Source organism: Jaculus jaculus, chromosome 20, assembly GCF_020740685.1.
Source record: "Jaculus jaculus isolate mJacJac1 chromosome 20, mJacJac1.mat.Y.cur, whole genome shotgun sequence".
Taxonomy (NCBI): Eukaryota; Metazoa; Chordata; class Mammalia; order Rodentia; family Dipodidae; genus Jaculus; species Jaculus jaculus.
This window is the reverse complement of record NC_059121.1, coordinates 24,712,454-24,727,428: the sequence shown is the minus strand read 5'-3', so window position 1 is coordinate 24,727,428 and position 14,975 is coordinate 24,712,454. Positions and strand designations below refer to the sequence as shown.

Sequence of the window (14,975 nt, the reverse complement as noted above, 5' to 3'; positions counted from 1 at the left end):
CCCTGGCGTGCCCATTCTCTCTCTCTCTCTCTCTCCCTCTCTCTCCCTCTCTCTCTCTCTCTCTCTCTCTCTTTCTCTCTCTCTCTCTCTCCCTCTTTCTCTCTATCAAATAAGTACATAAAATATATTTTTTTAAAAAGACATTTAAAACCAGGCACAATGGTGCATGCCTGTAATCTCAGCACTTGGGAGGCCGAGGCAGGAGGATCACACAGTTTGGTCATTCTAGTTAAATGCAACATGTTCCAAGAGAGCTGAGAGCTGAGGTGCTTCCACCCCTCAAAAAAAAAAAAAAAGAAAAGAAAAAGGAGGGCTGGAGAGATTGCTTAGCAGTTAAGCACTTGCCTGTGAAGCCTAAGGATCCTGGTTCAAGGCTTGATTCCCCAGTACCCAAGATATACCAAGATGGTGCATGTATCTGGAGTTTGTTTGCAGTGGCTGGAGGCTCTGGTGTGCCCATTCTCTATCTATCTGCCTCTTTCTCTCTCTGTCTGTCTGTCAGTCCCAAATAAATAAATAAAAATAAAAACAAAAAAAAATTAAAAACAACAGGAAGGAAGACAGAGAGGCCGCGAGGGAAGGAGTGATTGCCACACAGGACAAGATTGTGGGATGGGCAGGCGTGTTCCTTGTGATGGGGGAATGTCAGGTCTGTTTCTGATCCCATTTCTGATGATTTGCCTGAAATCTTTGGCTTTCTTTGGCTTGTGGGTGTATCACACCAGTCTCTGTACACCTCTCCTTGTTTTATAAGAAAGTTAGCCATACTGGAGAGGGGGCTCTCTCTGTTAGAAATTAACTTAATTGGTTCCACCTGCAATGCCATATTTCCCAACAAGGACTTGTTCTGGGGTACGGGAACCAGGACCTCACTGCTTCTTAAGACACCAATCAACCAGCGACTGAGCAACTGTTTCTCCAAGCCAGGGCCCTCCCTCTCTCTGCTTCATACTTATAAAGTTAGCACATTTTCCCATAACCCCTTCAAGTCTCTTTCTCTCACTCTCTCTCAATCTCTCTTTCTCTCTATTTCTCTCATAAGTAAAATATTTTTAAAACACTGGCATAGAATAGATAAACAGATTAATAGAATGTAACTGAGTGTTGAGAAATAAATCCATGTAATTCTTGATTTAGATAAGTAAGACCACTCAAGCGAGAGAAAAAAAAAGATGTCTTTCAACAAAGTTAGATTCTTACACTTAACCTAAGTAGCAATTAAATCAATCACAGACTTAAAAATAAAATAAAATAAATAAATTTCTCAGAATAAAAACTACATCTACATGAACTTAGATTGGCAGTTTCTTATGTGTGGCACTAAAAAAATTTTTAAAAAAGAATGGCAAATAGATAAAATGTCTTCATAAACATAGGAATCTTTTGCACTTCAAATGACACTGAAGAGAAAGTGAAAGGACGGTGTTCTTTTTTTATATATTTATTTGAGAGTGACAGAGAGAGAAAGAGGCACAGAGAGAAAGAGGCACAGAGAGAGAGAGAGAGACAGAGAGAGAGAATGGGGCACCAGGGCCTCCAGCCACTGCAAATGAACTCCAGACGTGTGTGCCCCCTTGTGCATCTGGCTAACGTGGGTCCTGGGGAATCAAGCCTCGAACTGGGGTCCTTAGGCTTCACAGGCAAGTGCTTAACTGCTGAGCCACCTCTCTAGCCCAAGGACGGTGTTCTTAATGCAAAGTTATTTAAAAGCCATTTACTCAATCAGAATTCAGTACTCAGAATATGTAAATAAATAATTTAATAAAATATATATGCAAAAGTACACAAGTGACCAATAATCACATGAAAATCTGCTCAGCATAATAGTTACATAATAGTCACACAGTTATACTAGATGACAGATATGAGACAGAAACTAACAAGTGCTGGTGAGAATGTGAAGCAATGGGAGCCTGAAAACATTGCTCATAGAAATGAGAAGCGGGGCCGGTAGGTAGTCTTGAAAGCAAGCGGGCACTTCCTTGACACATTAAATACCAACCAAGTGGCATAGGAAGTAAGAAAATTAAAAGAGCATCTTCAGAGGAAAATTCAGGTAGATGTGTTCACACGCAACACTGTTAGTACAAACCACAAACCTAACAACAGATGCACAGGTGAAAGGTGCATGTCCACAAAGTAGAATAGTGTTCAGCCACCCAAAGGAATGGGCTACTTTAACCTGCTGCGGCACTCACGCCCATGAAAAATGCTATACTGTGTATATAAAAGAAGTCAGAGAAAAGGAGCCATATACTGTATATTATCCTACACATGCCTACTAAAAAATAGAAAAACTCATAAAGATAATATAGGATTTCAAGTTCTAATACAGTGACAGTGGAATAACCATGTTTATAGTTAGAGTATTCAAAATAACTAGAAAATGAGACCAGCGTAGATAATCAACAGATAAATTGATTTTAAAAAAATGTGGGAGCAGGGCATGGTGGTGCCCACCTTTAATCCCAGCACTCAGGTGGCAGAGGTAGGAGGATCGCCAAGAGTTCAAGGCCACCCTGAGGCTACATAGTTAATTGCAGGTTAGCCTGGATCAGAGTGAGACCCTCCCTCAAAAAAAAAAAAAAATGTGGTACCTATACAGAGCTCAACTTTATTCAGCTCAAAAGAAAAACAAAATCATGGCACTTGCAGGAAAATGAATTGAACTAGAGATTATTATTAGTAAGTGAAATATGCCAGACTCAGAAAAACAAACACCACATGTTTTCTCTCTTTCAAAGATCTAAGAGTTTAGTTTCTGTGTGGGTGTGGGCGTGGGCGTAGGAGTCAGGAAACTAAAAAAGGGACCATGATGGGGGTGGAATGGAAGTTAATAAAATATGTGCGAAACAAAGGCGGGAGGAAGTTGTGGGGGGCCAGGAGGAGGCACAAGGAGACAGGGGCTGGGAGCAAGGATGGAGGATCAACCAAAATGAAGTCGATGTGGAGATGTGATCATGAAATCCGTTATTCCATGTGCTAATGTAAAAACCCAATGTAAGAAGAAAGGACGCTGTTAACAAGATAAAGGAGGAAAGGGAGGAATTAAGGCTGCCTGGAAACAGGTAAGAGGTGTTTTGGGAAAGTAATGGAAACACTTTGAGATAGGAGACATGTTTATACAATATAGCGAATAAATTAGGACTACACTGTGAGCTTCAAAATAATGAGTTTTATGTTATATAACTCATACCTTGATTGGGGGGGGCATGTGTTGACGCATCACGCGTGTGCGGTGTGTGAATGTGTACTGTATTCACATGTAATGCAGACATACGGGTGCCCACATGCAGAGGCCAGGAAAGAACTCTAAGGGGTCTTCCCCTATAGCTCTCCCACATTATTTCCATGAGCTGGAGTCTCTTTGTTTAATATTTTACTTTTATCTAGTTACAGAGAGAGAGAGAGAGAGAATGATAATAGGCACACCAGGACCTCCAGCCACAGCAAATGAACTCCACGTGCATATACCACCATGTGCATCTGACTTACGTGGGTCCTGGGGGATCAAACCTGGGTCCTTGGGCTTTGTAGGCAAAAGCCCTAACAACTAAGCCATCTCTCCAGTTTCTGCCATGTTCAGTCAAACAAGCTAACTGGCTGACCAGCAAGCCGCAGTGATTCTGTTCTTTCCACCTCCTCTACCTGCCCGTAGGACTGGGGCTGTGGGTACCCTTGGCCACCTAGGGGACCACACTCAAATGTCAAACATGGACTAGAAGCGTTTGATGTTTACCATCCTGGGTTGGGGCTTTGCTTTGGTGTGATGTTTGCTTTGCATGCCCCCCATTCCTCTCTTTAGGACTGGTTAAAAGCAAGTTTACTTTATGCCATTATATGTTAGAAGGACATAGCATTTTCTTTTAGAAATAGATATTTATTTCAGACAGAGGCAGAGAATGAGCACGCCAGGGTCTCTAGCCACTGCAGATGAACTCCAGACACTTGTACTACCTTGTGTATGTGGCTGACATGGGTACTGGGGAATCGAACCTGGGTCCTTAGGCTTCACAAGCGAGCACCTTAAATGAGAAGCCATTTCTCCAGCCCAGAAGTGTATAACTTTTGTTTTGTTTTGTTTTTGTTGTTTATTTATTTATTTATTTGTTTGTTTGTTTGTTTGTTTGTTTGTTTATTGTTTATTTAACAGGGAATCATCGTTGAGTGATTGCCTTGAATCTCAGAAGAAAGTTTGGACTTGTAAACTGTGTGGGGACTGTTAAAGACTGTGGGACCCTTTGAAGCTGGAATACCTTTTGCATTATGAAATGACCATAAGCCTAGGGGAGCCAGAGCCCGTAGGTTATGATTTGAATAGGAAATGTCTTCTGAAGGCTCATGTGTTTAACTACGTGATCCGCAGCTGGAGGCTGGCCTTGAAGTGTGGCCTAACTGGGAAAAGTGAGAAGAAATAGTCACTGGAGACCAGCCTTGAGGTTTCTCAGCCTGGTCTCACATCTCATCCTTCATCTGCTTAATGACTGTGGATGCATCTCATACTCCTGTGTAGCAGACAACTTCAGGTTCACTGAGATGAACTTCCAGACCAGGCACAGTGATGGAGGAAGGGCTATTTATTGAAGCTTACAGACCCAGGGGAAGTTCCATAATGGCAGAAGAAGCTGGCCTGCCTTCACAGATCCAGGGAGAGAAGCACAAGGCAAAAGCCACCCAGTATAGCACACTCCTGGAACTCCAGCCAGGCACACTTTGCATGTCCTTAGATTGAAATCTCAAACCCTTCACCACACCTGGAGATCTGCCCAGTGACACAGCCTCCAGCCAGGTGGCTGCAGATGCAAACTGCACACTAATAAAACCTGATACATGGGGGGCCATCTATTCAAACCACCACAGCCTGCCTCTGTGCCTTCTTCATCACAATGCACTATATCCCCTCTCGAGATGAAAAACAAAACAAATCCTTCATTGCTCACGGGAGTTAATAAGGTCACAGTGTAGGCTCTGATGGCCCTAATAAACTAGGCTCAGCCACATGACCTCAACAGACCAATTCAAACAGACAAATAATTGCAAAAAGAAAAGAAAATTATTCAGTGTGGCCACTTGGGAAAAATAAGCCCCTTCTCCTTATCCCAACTACGTCTTCAAGTTACCCGACATGAAGTTGGCAGAAACTATGCGTAACTAAGCAGTCATGGCTAAGGTGCAGTTAACGGTCGCCCCCATTGTTGACACATATTTTCTTGGCACCAGTCTTTCCTGCAAGGTAGTCCAAGGAGTTGTCAGTCATGTCTGCAGTCTCATTGAGGGAGACAAGTTCCTTCTCTGGCTGACACTAGCTTCAGTCATTTCCTTCTCTGAACACGGGACTCCTGGGGAAATTCAATGTGTGCATCTGTTGTCTCATTAGTCTTAAAGGCAAAGGCAAGGGGACAGCGGGACTCCTTGGTTATGCCTTCAGCCTCTTCTTCCTGGGTCACAGCCAGAAGAAAAGTCAGGAATACAGTGCTCTTAAGTCATAATGAGTTGCCATATACTAAGAATTAAAAGTCAATAGAAGCAATATTGCTCAGAGTTTGTAAAAATGAAAAAGGGGGTGAGGGGATCACTCAAGAGTGGGAGGAAAGAGAAAATCCCCATTTAGGCTATGTTTGTACAATGTGAAAAAATAATTAGTTCAGGCACTAATTGTGTCACCAAGAAATGTTCCCAAAGAGCACCAAGAATTTCTCCTTTTGGTTTTCTTCCCTTCATCCTGGGCTTTATGTGGATGTGTGTTAAGAAGAAGTCAGTTTGGGCTGCAAGATGGCTTAACAGTCAACGTGCTTGCCTGCAAAGCCAAAGGACTCATGTTCCATTCTCCAGGCCCCATGTAAGCCAGATGCACAAGGTGATGGCTGCACGGTCACACTTGCACACAAGAGGGCACACACGTCCGGAATTTGATTGCAGTGGCTGGAGGCCCTAGAGCACCAATTCTCCAATTCTTTCTTTTTTTCTCTCTCTCTCTCTCTCTCTCACTCTTGCTCTCTCTCTTTAAAAAAAAAACAAAACAAAAAAAAACGGTCAGTCTGTTCAGCTTGCCACAAAAAATAAAAGTCAGCTCAGTGTATGCAAACAAAAGTGAAGATATGTGTACATATATATATATATATATATATATATATATATATATATATATACGCACACACACACACACACATATATATATACATATCTTATAAGTTAAGGAAAGATAATTCTAGTGTCTTGTCTCCCTCCCAAGCATTGCCAAGAGATGGGCCCGGCATGGCTTTTGCATACACAGTTGTGGATAACCCTACCTGGCGAGAGGTATAGAAGGCTTCAGAAGCAGAGGATGAGCGATTACCGATCACCTCCGCATGCCCTTCTTTTTCACCTCTTCCTTTCCTGGTTTTTCCATAAAATCTAGGAATGGTTGGGAGTGTCTTAGGCCAGCCTCCTCAGCCACAGCCTGAGACAAAGAAATATAGAGCTGGAGAGATGGCACAGAGGTTCAGGCACTTGACTGCTGAGCCCAAGGACCAAAGTTAATTCCCCAGAATCCACATAAGCCAGATGCATAAGATGATAGTGCATGTGTCTGGGATTTGTTTGCAGTGGCTGAAAGCCCAGGCATATCGATTCCCTCTGCCTCTCTCTCTCTCTCTCTCTCTCTCTCTCTCTCTCTCTCTCTCTCTCTCTCTCTCTCTGTCTCTGTCTCTCATAGATAAAAATAATGTTTTATTATTTTTATTTATTTATTTGGGAGGGAAAGACAGAAAGAAGCAGATAGAGAGAGAGAATGGGTGCGCCAGGGCCTCCAGCCACTGCAAACGAACTCCAGATGTGTGCGCCCCCTTGTGCACCTGGCTCATGTGGGTCGTGGGGAATCAAGCCTGGAACCGAGGTCCTCAGGCTTTACAGGCAAGCGCTTAACCGCTAAGCCATCCCTCCAGCCCCCAAATAAAATATTTTTTAAAAGAAATATGGCAGGGAGTTTATTGATAAATTGCCATGGGGTGACATTGCTGAGGGCAAAGAAGGAGCTAGGAAAAGATTAGCCACAACGCTGAGTAACCCAGGCCTCAACCAATCCAATGAGATCTGGGTGACCTAGAGGCAAGGGTGTCTGTACCAGCCTATGGCAACTCATGAGTTGGGGGAGTTGATTTCTAGAGGGCAACTCGGCTAAGAGGCATGGCTACCACGATGAATAGATCTGGGGGGTGAGCTCTGTCTCCCGAGGGGGCCATGGGTAGCAAACCACTGCGTCCCCTTCAGGGAGGGTCTGCTGACTGGGAACAGGGCACCTGGGTCTCCAGCGGAGCTCTGTTACAGAGCAGTGCCTGTCACACAGAGTGTCCCTAACTGTGTTTGAAGCAACGTGTGGGCTGCAATCCCCATTAGCTGTTTCGTTCATTTTTTATTATTATTAAGAGCATAATTTGCATGGACACATCATGTACTGCAACCATCTTTGCCTTCCTTCCTGCCCCCATTCCACAGGGTGCTTTCCTCAGTGGGGTTGCTGGTATTCCCCATGGGGTTGCGAGTTATGCTTTGTGGGAGCAGCGGTCAGGAATTGGTGGGAAGCAGTGCCTCTGGGCATGATGTCCCAACCTGCGGCTCTTCCCGGCCCCTCTTCTGCAAAATTCCCCGAGACGTGGTGGGTGAGTTTTAAGTCTACTTCAGTGATGAGCTCCTAGGAGCCTTGGGATCTCTGCTTTGGTAGGTGCTGAACAACCTCAGTGTCTGTCTCCTTCACCCTGGTGCTGATTGCTCGTCTCGCCACTTCTTCCTCTGCGGTTTCTCCTGGGTCTTGGCTGAAAATGCGGAGGATGGTTTATCTCCTGGGGTCTTTCCAGCTCCTAAAAAAGACAGATTCTCCAGAAGACAGTGAAGTCAGCACAGGTTAAATAGGATAGGTGTTGTTAATTTAGAGAGGTGTTTGTTTCTTACAGACCCAGCAAGGGCATTATGGGGGAAACCTAGGTGTTTCCAAGAATTGAGGGCCAGCTATAGGGTAGATTTGTATTGCCCTTGGAAAGAGGACGCACAAGCGAATGGGGTGAGGCCACCTCGTCGATAACGCTGGAGGCCTACAGGCCGCGGCGGCTCATAGATGGGTGCCCGAGCACCATCACAAAATCCACTAAATCCCTGGAGGATAAGGTCAGCTGCAGTCAGGCTAAAGGAAAGGACATGAAAGCTACCAACCCAGTTTCCTACTTTCCCTCGTAGCCCCTCCCGAAAGCACATCCGCCACCCTTGCCACATCCCCTTGTATTCCTTCCACCGGGCACACGGTGCGTCAGAAGAGCCTCTGTGAGTTTGAAGCCAGAGGAGAAAAAAAAAAAAAAAAAAAGAAGAAGAAGAAAGGTACAAGCCTTACAGGCATGAACTATATGAACCAACGCGGAGATAATCATAGCACTTGACTGACGTGAGCAATCCATGGGCAACTGCTTTTAAAATGGGGTGCACGAAAGAGCGGCCAGACCCTCCTCTTCGTACCCTGAAATACATTGTGCTTTGCCACTGCCAACTGGGAGGCAGATTCTCCAATAAGGCACGCTTTATTGTTATTTTTTTATTGACAACTTCCACAATCGTAAGCAAGCAATCCCCCCCTCCCACCGACTTTCCCCTTTGAAACTCCGCCCTCCATCATATCCCCCTCTCAATCAGTCTCTCTGTTATTGGGTTGTCACGATCTTGTCCTCCTATTATGATGGTCTTGTGTAGGTAGTGTCAGGCACTGTGAGGTCCTGGGTATCCAAGCCACTTTGTAGATCAATAAGGCACACTTTTCTGTGCATGTGGCTGGGTCCAGTTTTTCATGTGTATTCCTCAGGCATACCTGCTGCGTGCTGGCCAGTGAAGTCTGTTTTGTCAAGTATGGTCCTTGTGCATTCCTTTCCATATAAAAATACAAATAAATGTGTGTACAACTGGAGCTTGCTGTATGCCACAGTTGCCAGTAGGTGACCTGGCTGTGATTCCGGCATCTTCAACTGTTTGAATGCACCTCCTTGGGACTTTATTGAGAGCATAGGCTGGCAGGAGCCTTTCTCCTTCTCTGCTGGTACAAAAATTAGATAATGCAGAAATCACGGACATTTATCTCTCACAGAGCTGAAGGTTGGAAAGTTCAAGATTAAGGCATCAGCGTATCCAGTGTCTGTTGAGGACTTCTCTCTCTGCTTGCAAGGCACCTGACATTACGTCTGCAAGAGGAGAAGGGAAGAAAGTCCAAAGGGGACAGGCAGCCCTCCCATGAAGCCCATTTATGTGGACACCTCATCCGATTCATGTGGGCACTCGTGGCCCTTGCAACTCAGCGACCTCAGAAACCTACATCTCCTCATAGCATTAGGTCAGATGTTAAACTTTCTTAGGATTTCTGGTGGGTTCACCATTGTTCACACAAACGCACCAGATAAAAATAAGAACGTATAATAATAAAGTGTGCAAAGGTTGAAGGATCTCTGAGACGTCTCTATCTCACGAAGTGTTTGGAGCAGTGCAAAACCTGGGTCTTGGGCCAAGACAAGAAACTGTGGACCTTGCAGTCTGTTCGCTGGTCACAGCTGCTACGGGACCCAGTTCTGGGCTTTTGCAGTGTGTTGCAGCTGTCTGAGCAACACTGGGAGCAAGAGGCAAAACCCCAAAGGCTATTTGAATATTTGACCTACTTAGAAAAGGAAGAGGGTGGGGTAAGAGTGGATGGAGAAAAAAATCTTGCTTCTGTTAGAGCTGTGTATAGTGTATTTAAGTCCATGTAAAGAAGTTAACTAATATCTCAGGAGAGCCTATTTTCTGATTTTTTTTTTTTTTTTTAGAAAATGTTCTATCATCTGAAAATATGTAGTATCAGAAATCACAAACTTGTTAGGCATTGCCTTATAGTTCTCTTGTTTAATTCAGAAAAAAATTGATAGAGTTGCTTGGCTATGGTTTTTTTTTTTTTTTTTTGGTTCCCTTCATTACCATATTTTTTTCATCAAATAGATGTTCATCACTTTCCATTCTCTGAAAGGCACCAGTGTAGTTTGGGCTCTTGCGCTCTGACCTTTGGAATAATTCACAACTAAACAACTGAGTGCTGTTCCCTTATTTTCCAACCTCAAAGTTAGCAAGTAACTGCTGGCATGGTCTATGACCTATAAGAAAGAATGCTGGAAAGCTTATAATTGTTTGAGAATGGTACTCTTTTCTGAAAAGCCACCAAACACTGAATGTCTTGTTCCAAGACGAAGTAAATAACAAGGCCTAAAAGTGACTTCTCTATATATTTCCGTATAATCTGTGAATTAAATTACTCTTGGATTTAAGTATCTCACTGATCATGTTTAACTCCTGCCCACCATGAGCCAAACATGTTTCTTGAGACAGATTCAGAATGAGCAAGGATCCCGTAGACTAGGAGTGGAGACAGACATTTAAATTAAGGAAGTCAAATTCATTTCGGCAACCGAAGCAGAAGACCCGTGTACAAAATACTGTAGAAAGGACTATTGAGTTCTGTGAGAAAGTCAAGAAAATCTCCACTCAGTCCAGTTTTCCAGTTACATGTTAATGTAGCAACATGAACTTATTCTGGATAGTTCTGGTTACATATACAACTCTAGTTTCTGCCTTCTCCAGGAATAATATTCACGTGAAAGTTCTATCTGGGCTCAAAGCTTGTCTGTTCTTGACCATCATTAAATACCTAACACTAAATATGATGTGTAAAAGAGGTCCTGACCAACTCTTGAATTTGATTAGTGAACACACACACAAATATATGTATGTATATGTATATATATATATATATGTATATATATGCAAGTATATATATACATATATATAATATATATATAATATGTAAATATATATCATATATATGATATAATACATGTGTGTGTATATATATATATATATATATATATATATATATATATATAGAGAGAGAGAGAGAGAGAGAGAGAGAGAGAGTTTAGAGAGGACAATAGAGGAAAGTATAGGGGAAAACATGGAGAATAGATGGTACGCTAAGTAATTTCTCCTTTTATCTCATAGTTATCTGGTAGAGAGGCATGTTGGACAAAAACAAAACATAACTGAACTTTCCTTGAAATAATTAAGATACCACATTTTTCACGTGTGTTGTGTGTGTATATATGTGCCTTGTGTGTGACCATGACTGTGGAGGCAAAAGATGACACTCTTCCTTCATCAATCTTCGTTCTTTTTTAAAAAATCTTTCTTTCATTTATTTTTATTTATTTATTTGAGAGCAACAGACAGAGATAGAGGCAGATAGAGAGAGAGAGAGAGAATGGGCGCTCCAGGGCCTCCAGTCACTGCAAATGGACTCCAGACGCGTGCGCCCCCTTGTGCATCGGGCTAATGTGGGTCCTGGGGAAGTGAGCCTTGAACCAGGGTCCTTAAGCTTCATAGGCAAGCGCTTAACTTACTAAGCCATTTCTCCAGCCCCAATCTTCATCCTTAATTCCCCTTAGACAGGGTTTCTCACTGAATCTAGAGCTCACTAGTTTAGTTACAGAGCTAACCAGTGAGCCCCAAGGGATTCCTCACCCCTGTCTCCCAAGTGCTGGGATTACAGGCACGTACCACCAGGCTCAACATGTTACACGGTGCTGGGAATCTGAACTCAGCTCATCATGCTTTCAAGACAATCACTTTACTCATTGAGCCATCTACCAACTCTCAAAAAAAAAAAAAAAAAAAAAAACAGCCGGGCGTGGTGGTGCACGCCTTTAATCCCAGCACTCAGGAGGCAGAAGTAGGAGGATCACTGTGAGTTCAAGGCCACCCTGATAATGCAGAGTGAATTCCAGGTCAGCCTGAGCTAGAGTGAGACCCTACCTGGAAAAACCAAAAAAAAAAAAAAAAAAAAAAACTTTGTCATTGTACTGTATTCATTGATTAAGATTGTTAGTTTGTAAGGAAGAGAAGCTCACCAGAGTTATCTTTATTCCAAAACTAAACCTGCAGGCTGGAAAGATAGCTTAGTGGTTGAGGTGCTTACCTGTGAAGCCCAGGGACCCAGGTTTGCTTCCCTAGTAACCACATAAGCCAGATGCACAAGGGGGAGCAGGCGTCTGGAATTCGTTTGCAGCTGCTGGAGTCTCTGGCATGCCAATTCTTTCTCCCTCTACCTGCCTCTTTTGTACACTCTCTCTGTCCCTAATAAAAAAATTATAATTTTATAAGTATAAAACAAACATGCAAGGAAAATTACAGTATCAACAGTCAACCAGATCATATGAAGACAAGCCAGATATTATCGCAGCTTTGGCAAGAGCAGTTTCATTGGGGTGATGTTATCAGAACACACGTGCTGGTAAGATTGGTAGGAAGCAGTGGAGATACTGGTCATGGCCTATAATAGAAAGAAGCTAGACAAGAAAAGGAAGCACACAGGCCAACAGGGTGCTGAGAGACCTGCTAAATATCAATGATGAATACTAAAATATTAAACTCACGCCGCCCACAGCTAGGCCCAAATATTAAGCCGAGTAGCCAATAGGTGTATGGATAACTGGTGAGTGAAACATGGGTTTCTGGAGTTTCCGGTTTTGGTAGAGCACTCAGCAAAGGTCAGAAGTCACAACATCAGTCCTGTCAATGGTTTATAAGGGCTTAGGTTTCACCTACTATATAGTGCTGTAGATTTAGCTAACATCAGCTGCAAAAAGAACCAGGAAAAAAAAAAACAAAAAACTCAAGCCTATCAACGTGCCAGATGGTGCCAAGGGTATTTAGTACTAAACTGACCATGTCCAAAGCAGAATCAGACCGAGTTCTGTTTTCAGCCCGAATCTGCAGGGGGGCATGACATTCAAATTCTGATTATAAAACCTAGCCCTGCCTTGGAGATCAAAGTGTACGGAGGCACCACTGGATGCCCTTGACCCAGAGACGTGGGTTCTGCACGTGTGCATGTCCATGGGGGGGTCGCGCGTGTGGCTGTGTGCCTACGTGTGCAGAAAAGACGGACAGACATGGGGAGCAAAAGAGAGAATTTCTTACTCAAAATTAACACTTTATTTATTTATTTATTTTTTTTTTTTTTTGGTTTTTCCAGGTAGGGTCTCACTCTAGCTCAGGCTGACCTGGAATTCACTATGTAGTCTCAGGGTGGCCTCGAACTCACAGCGATCCTCCTACCTCTGCCTCCCGAGTGCTGGGATTAAAGGGGTGTGGTACCACGCCCGGCCAAAATTAACACCTTTGCTAAAATTCCAAATCATATGGAAGAAAATCTAAGTCCAAAAACAATAATAATAATAAAAACCAGAATCAACAGAATCAACAGGCAGCTGATAGAAACTTTCCGTATGCTGTGCACTGAACACTCAGACAGAGACTTAAGCGCACTGAGGTAAGTGGGAAGGTAACTGAAAACATGCTTTTAATTGAAGCCGAATGGGAAATCTCTTAAGCAGAAACAAACACAAATGCCAACATCAGACATGACAAGTACATAGGTAAGTAGTTGGTTGACAGGGAGATGATGTAGGTGACTGATAGATGATTGGTAAATGATAATAGACATAGACACACAACAGAAATTTAGATACATATGCTAAGTAGCAATCACGGAAGTACTGCTGGGCTTCCTGGTGCACGCCATTAATCCCAGCACTCATGAGACAGAGGTAGGAGGATCACTATGAGTTCAAGGCCAGCCTGAGACTACATTGTAAACTCCAGGTCAGCCTGGGCTAGAGTAACATCCTACCACAAAAAAAAAAAAAAAAAAAAAAAAAGGAGGAGAAAAGGAATTGTAGAAATTTAAAAAATTGTGTGCTCGCTTTGGCAGCACATTTACTAAAATTGGAACAATACAGAGAAGATTAGCATGGTCCTGCATAAAGCATTCCATTTTTTTCATTCTTTTTTGTTGCTCATTTTTATTTACTTATTTGAGAGTGACAGAGAGAAGGAGGCAGAAAGAGAGAGAGAGAATGGGAGTGGCCTCCAGCCACTGCAAATGAACTCCAGATGTGTATGTCCCCTTGTGCATCTGGCTAACGTGGGTCCTGGGGAATCAAGCCTTGAACCGGTGTCCTTAGGCTTCATAGGCAAGCACTTAACCGCTAAGTCATCTCTCCAGCCCTGCATTCCATATTTAGAAAAAAGAAATTGTAGGGGCTGGAGAGATGGCTTAGCGGATAAGGCGATTGCCTGCAAGGCAAAAGGACATCAGTTTGATTTCCCAGGACCCACGTAAGCCAGATGCACAAGGCGGCGCATGTGTATGGAGTTTATTTGCAGTGGCTGGAGGCCCTGGTGTGTCCATTCTCTCCCTCTCTCTCTCTCTCTCTCTCTCTCTCTCTCTCGATCTGTGTGTGTGTGTGTGTGTGTGTGTGTGTGTGTGTGTGTGTGTCTGCCTCTTTCTCTCTTGTGCTCTCTCAAATAAATAAATAAAATTTGAAAAGAAACTGTCAATGGCTTAGAAAATTAAAAGAAAGAGATGTCTACATAGCAAATCCCCCAAAATTAACAAGCTGAAGCATAAAACGGAAGAATTCTAGCAAGAGGAAATGTGTCAAAAGCAAAGGTTCAAAAAAAAAAATCTACACTGAGAGCCTGCAACAACAACAAAAAAATTCAAGTTCCTGAAGGAAAAGGGTATAACGTAGTTCTTACATGTAATACATAAACACATTGTTCCCCTTGTGCATTATCATAGAATGTTGCTTATTTCCTTGGCATGTCCAAGACTCTACTGAATATAAAATAAGTCTTACCACATCAGTGGCTGGTAGTTAGTTACTTTGCCTATCAAGAACTTTACAGGAAGATCTAATTAACTAGAAGGCTTGATAAGCGGTGTATTTCTGCAAAGTCACAACATGCTCCAAATGGCAACATAAGGTCAAATGCCAATAGTTTTAGCCTTAAATGACCTGTCATAACTTCCCTGAAATGCACTCTCTGGAATTTGCAATTGTTGTGAAATGTAATTATGATTAAAGGCAGAATCTTGC

The 14,975-nt window shown here is 43.0% G+C and overlaps 1 non-coding gene across 1 annotated transcript; it reads left to right on the top strand.

Moving 5' to 3' along the window:
* Positions 1–13,788: 13,788 nt before the first annotated feature.
* Positions 13,789–13,897, top strand: LOC123456339. Its single transcript, XR_006634475.1, has one exon. It is a non-coding gene; the product is annotated as a U6 spliceosomal RNA (small nuclear RNA).
* Positions 13,898–14,975: the final 1,078 nt, after the last annotated feature.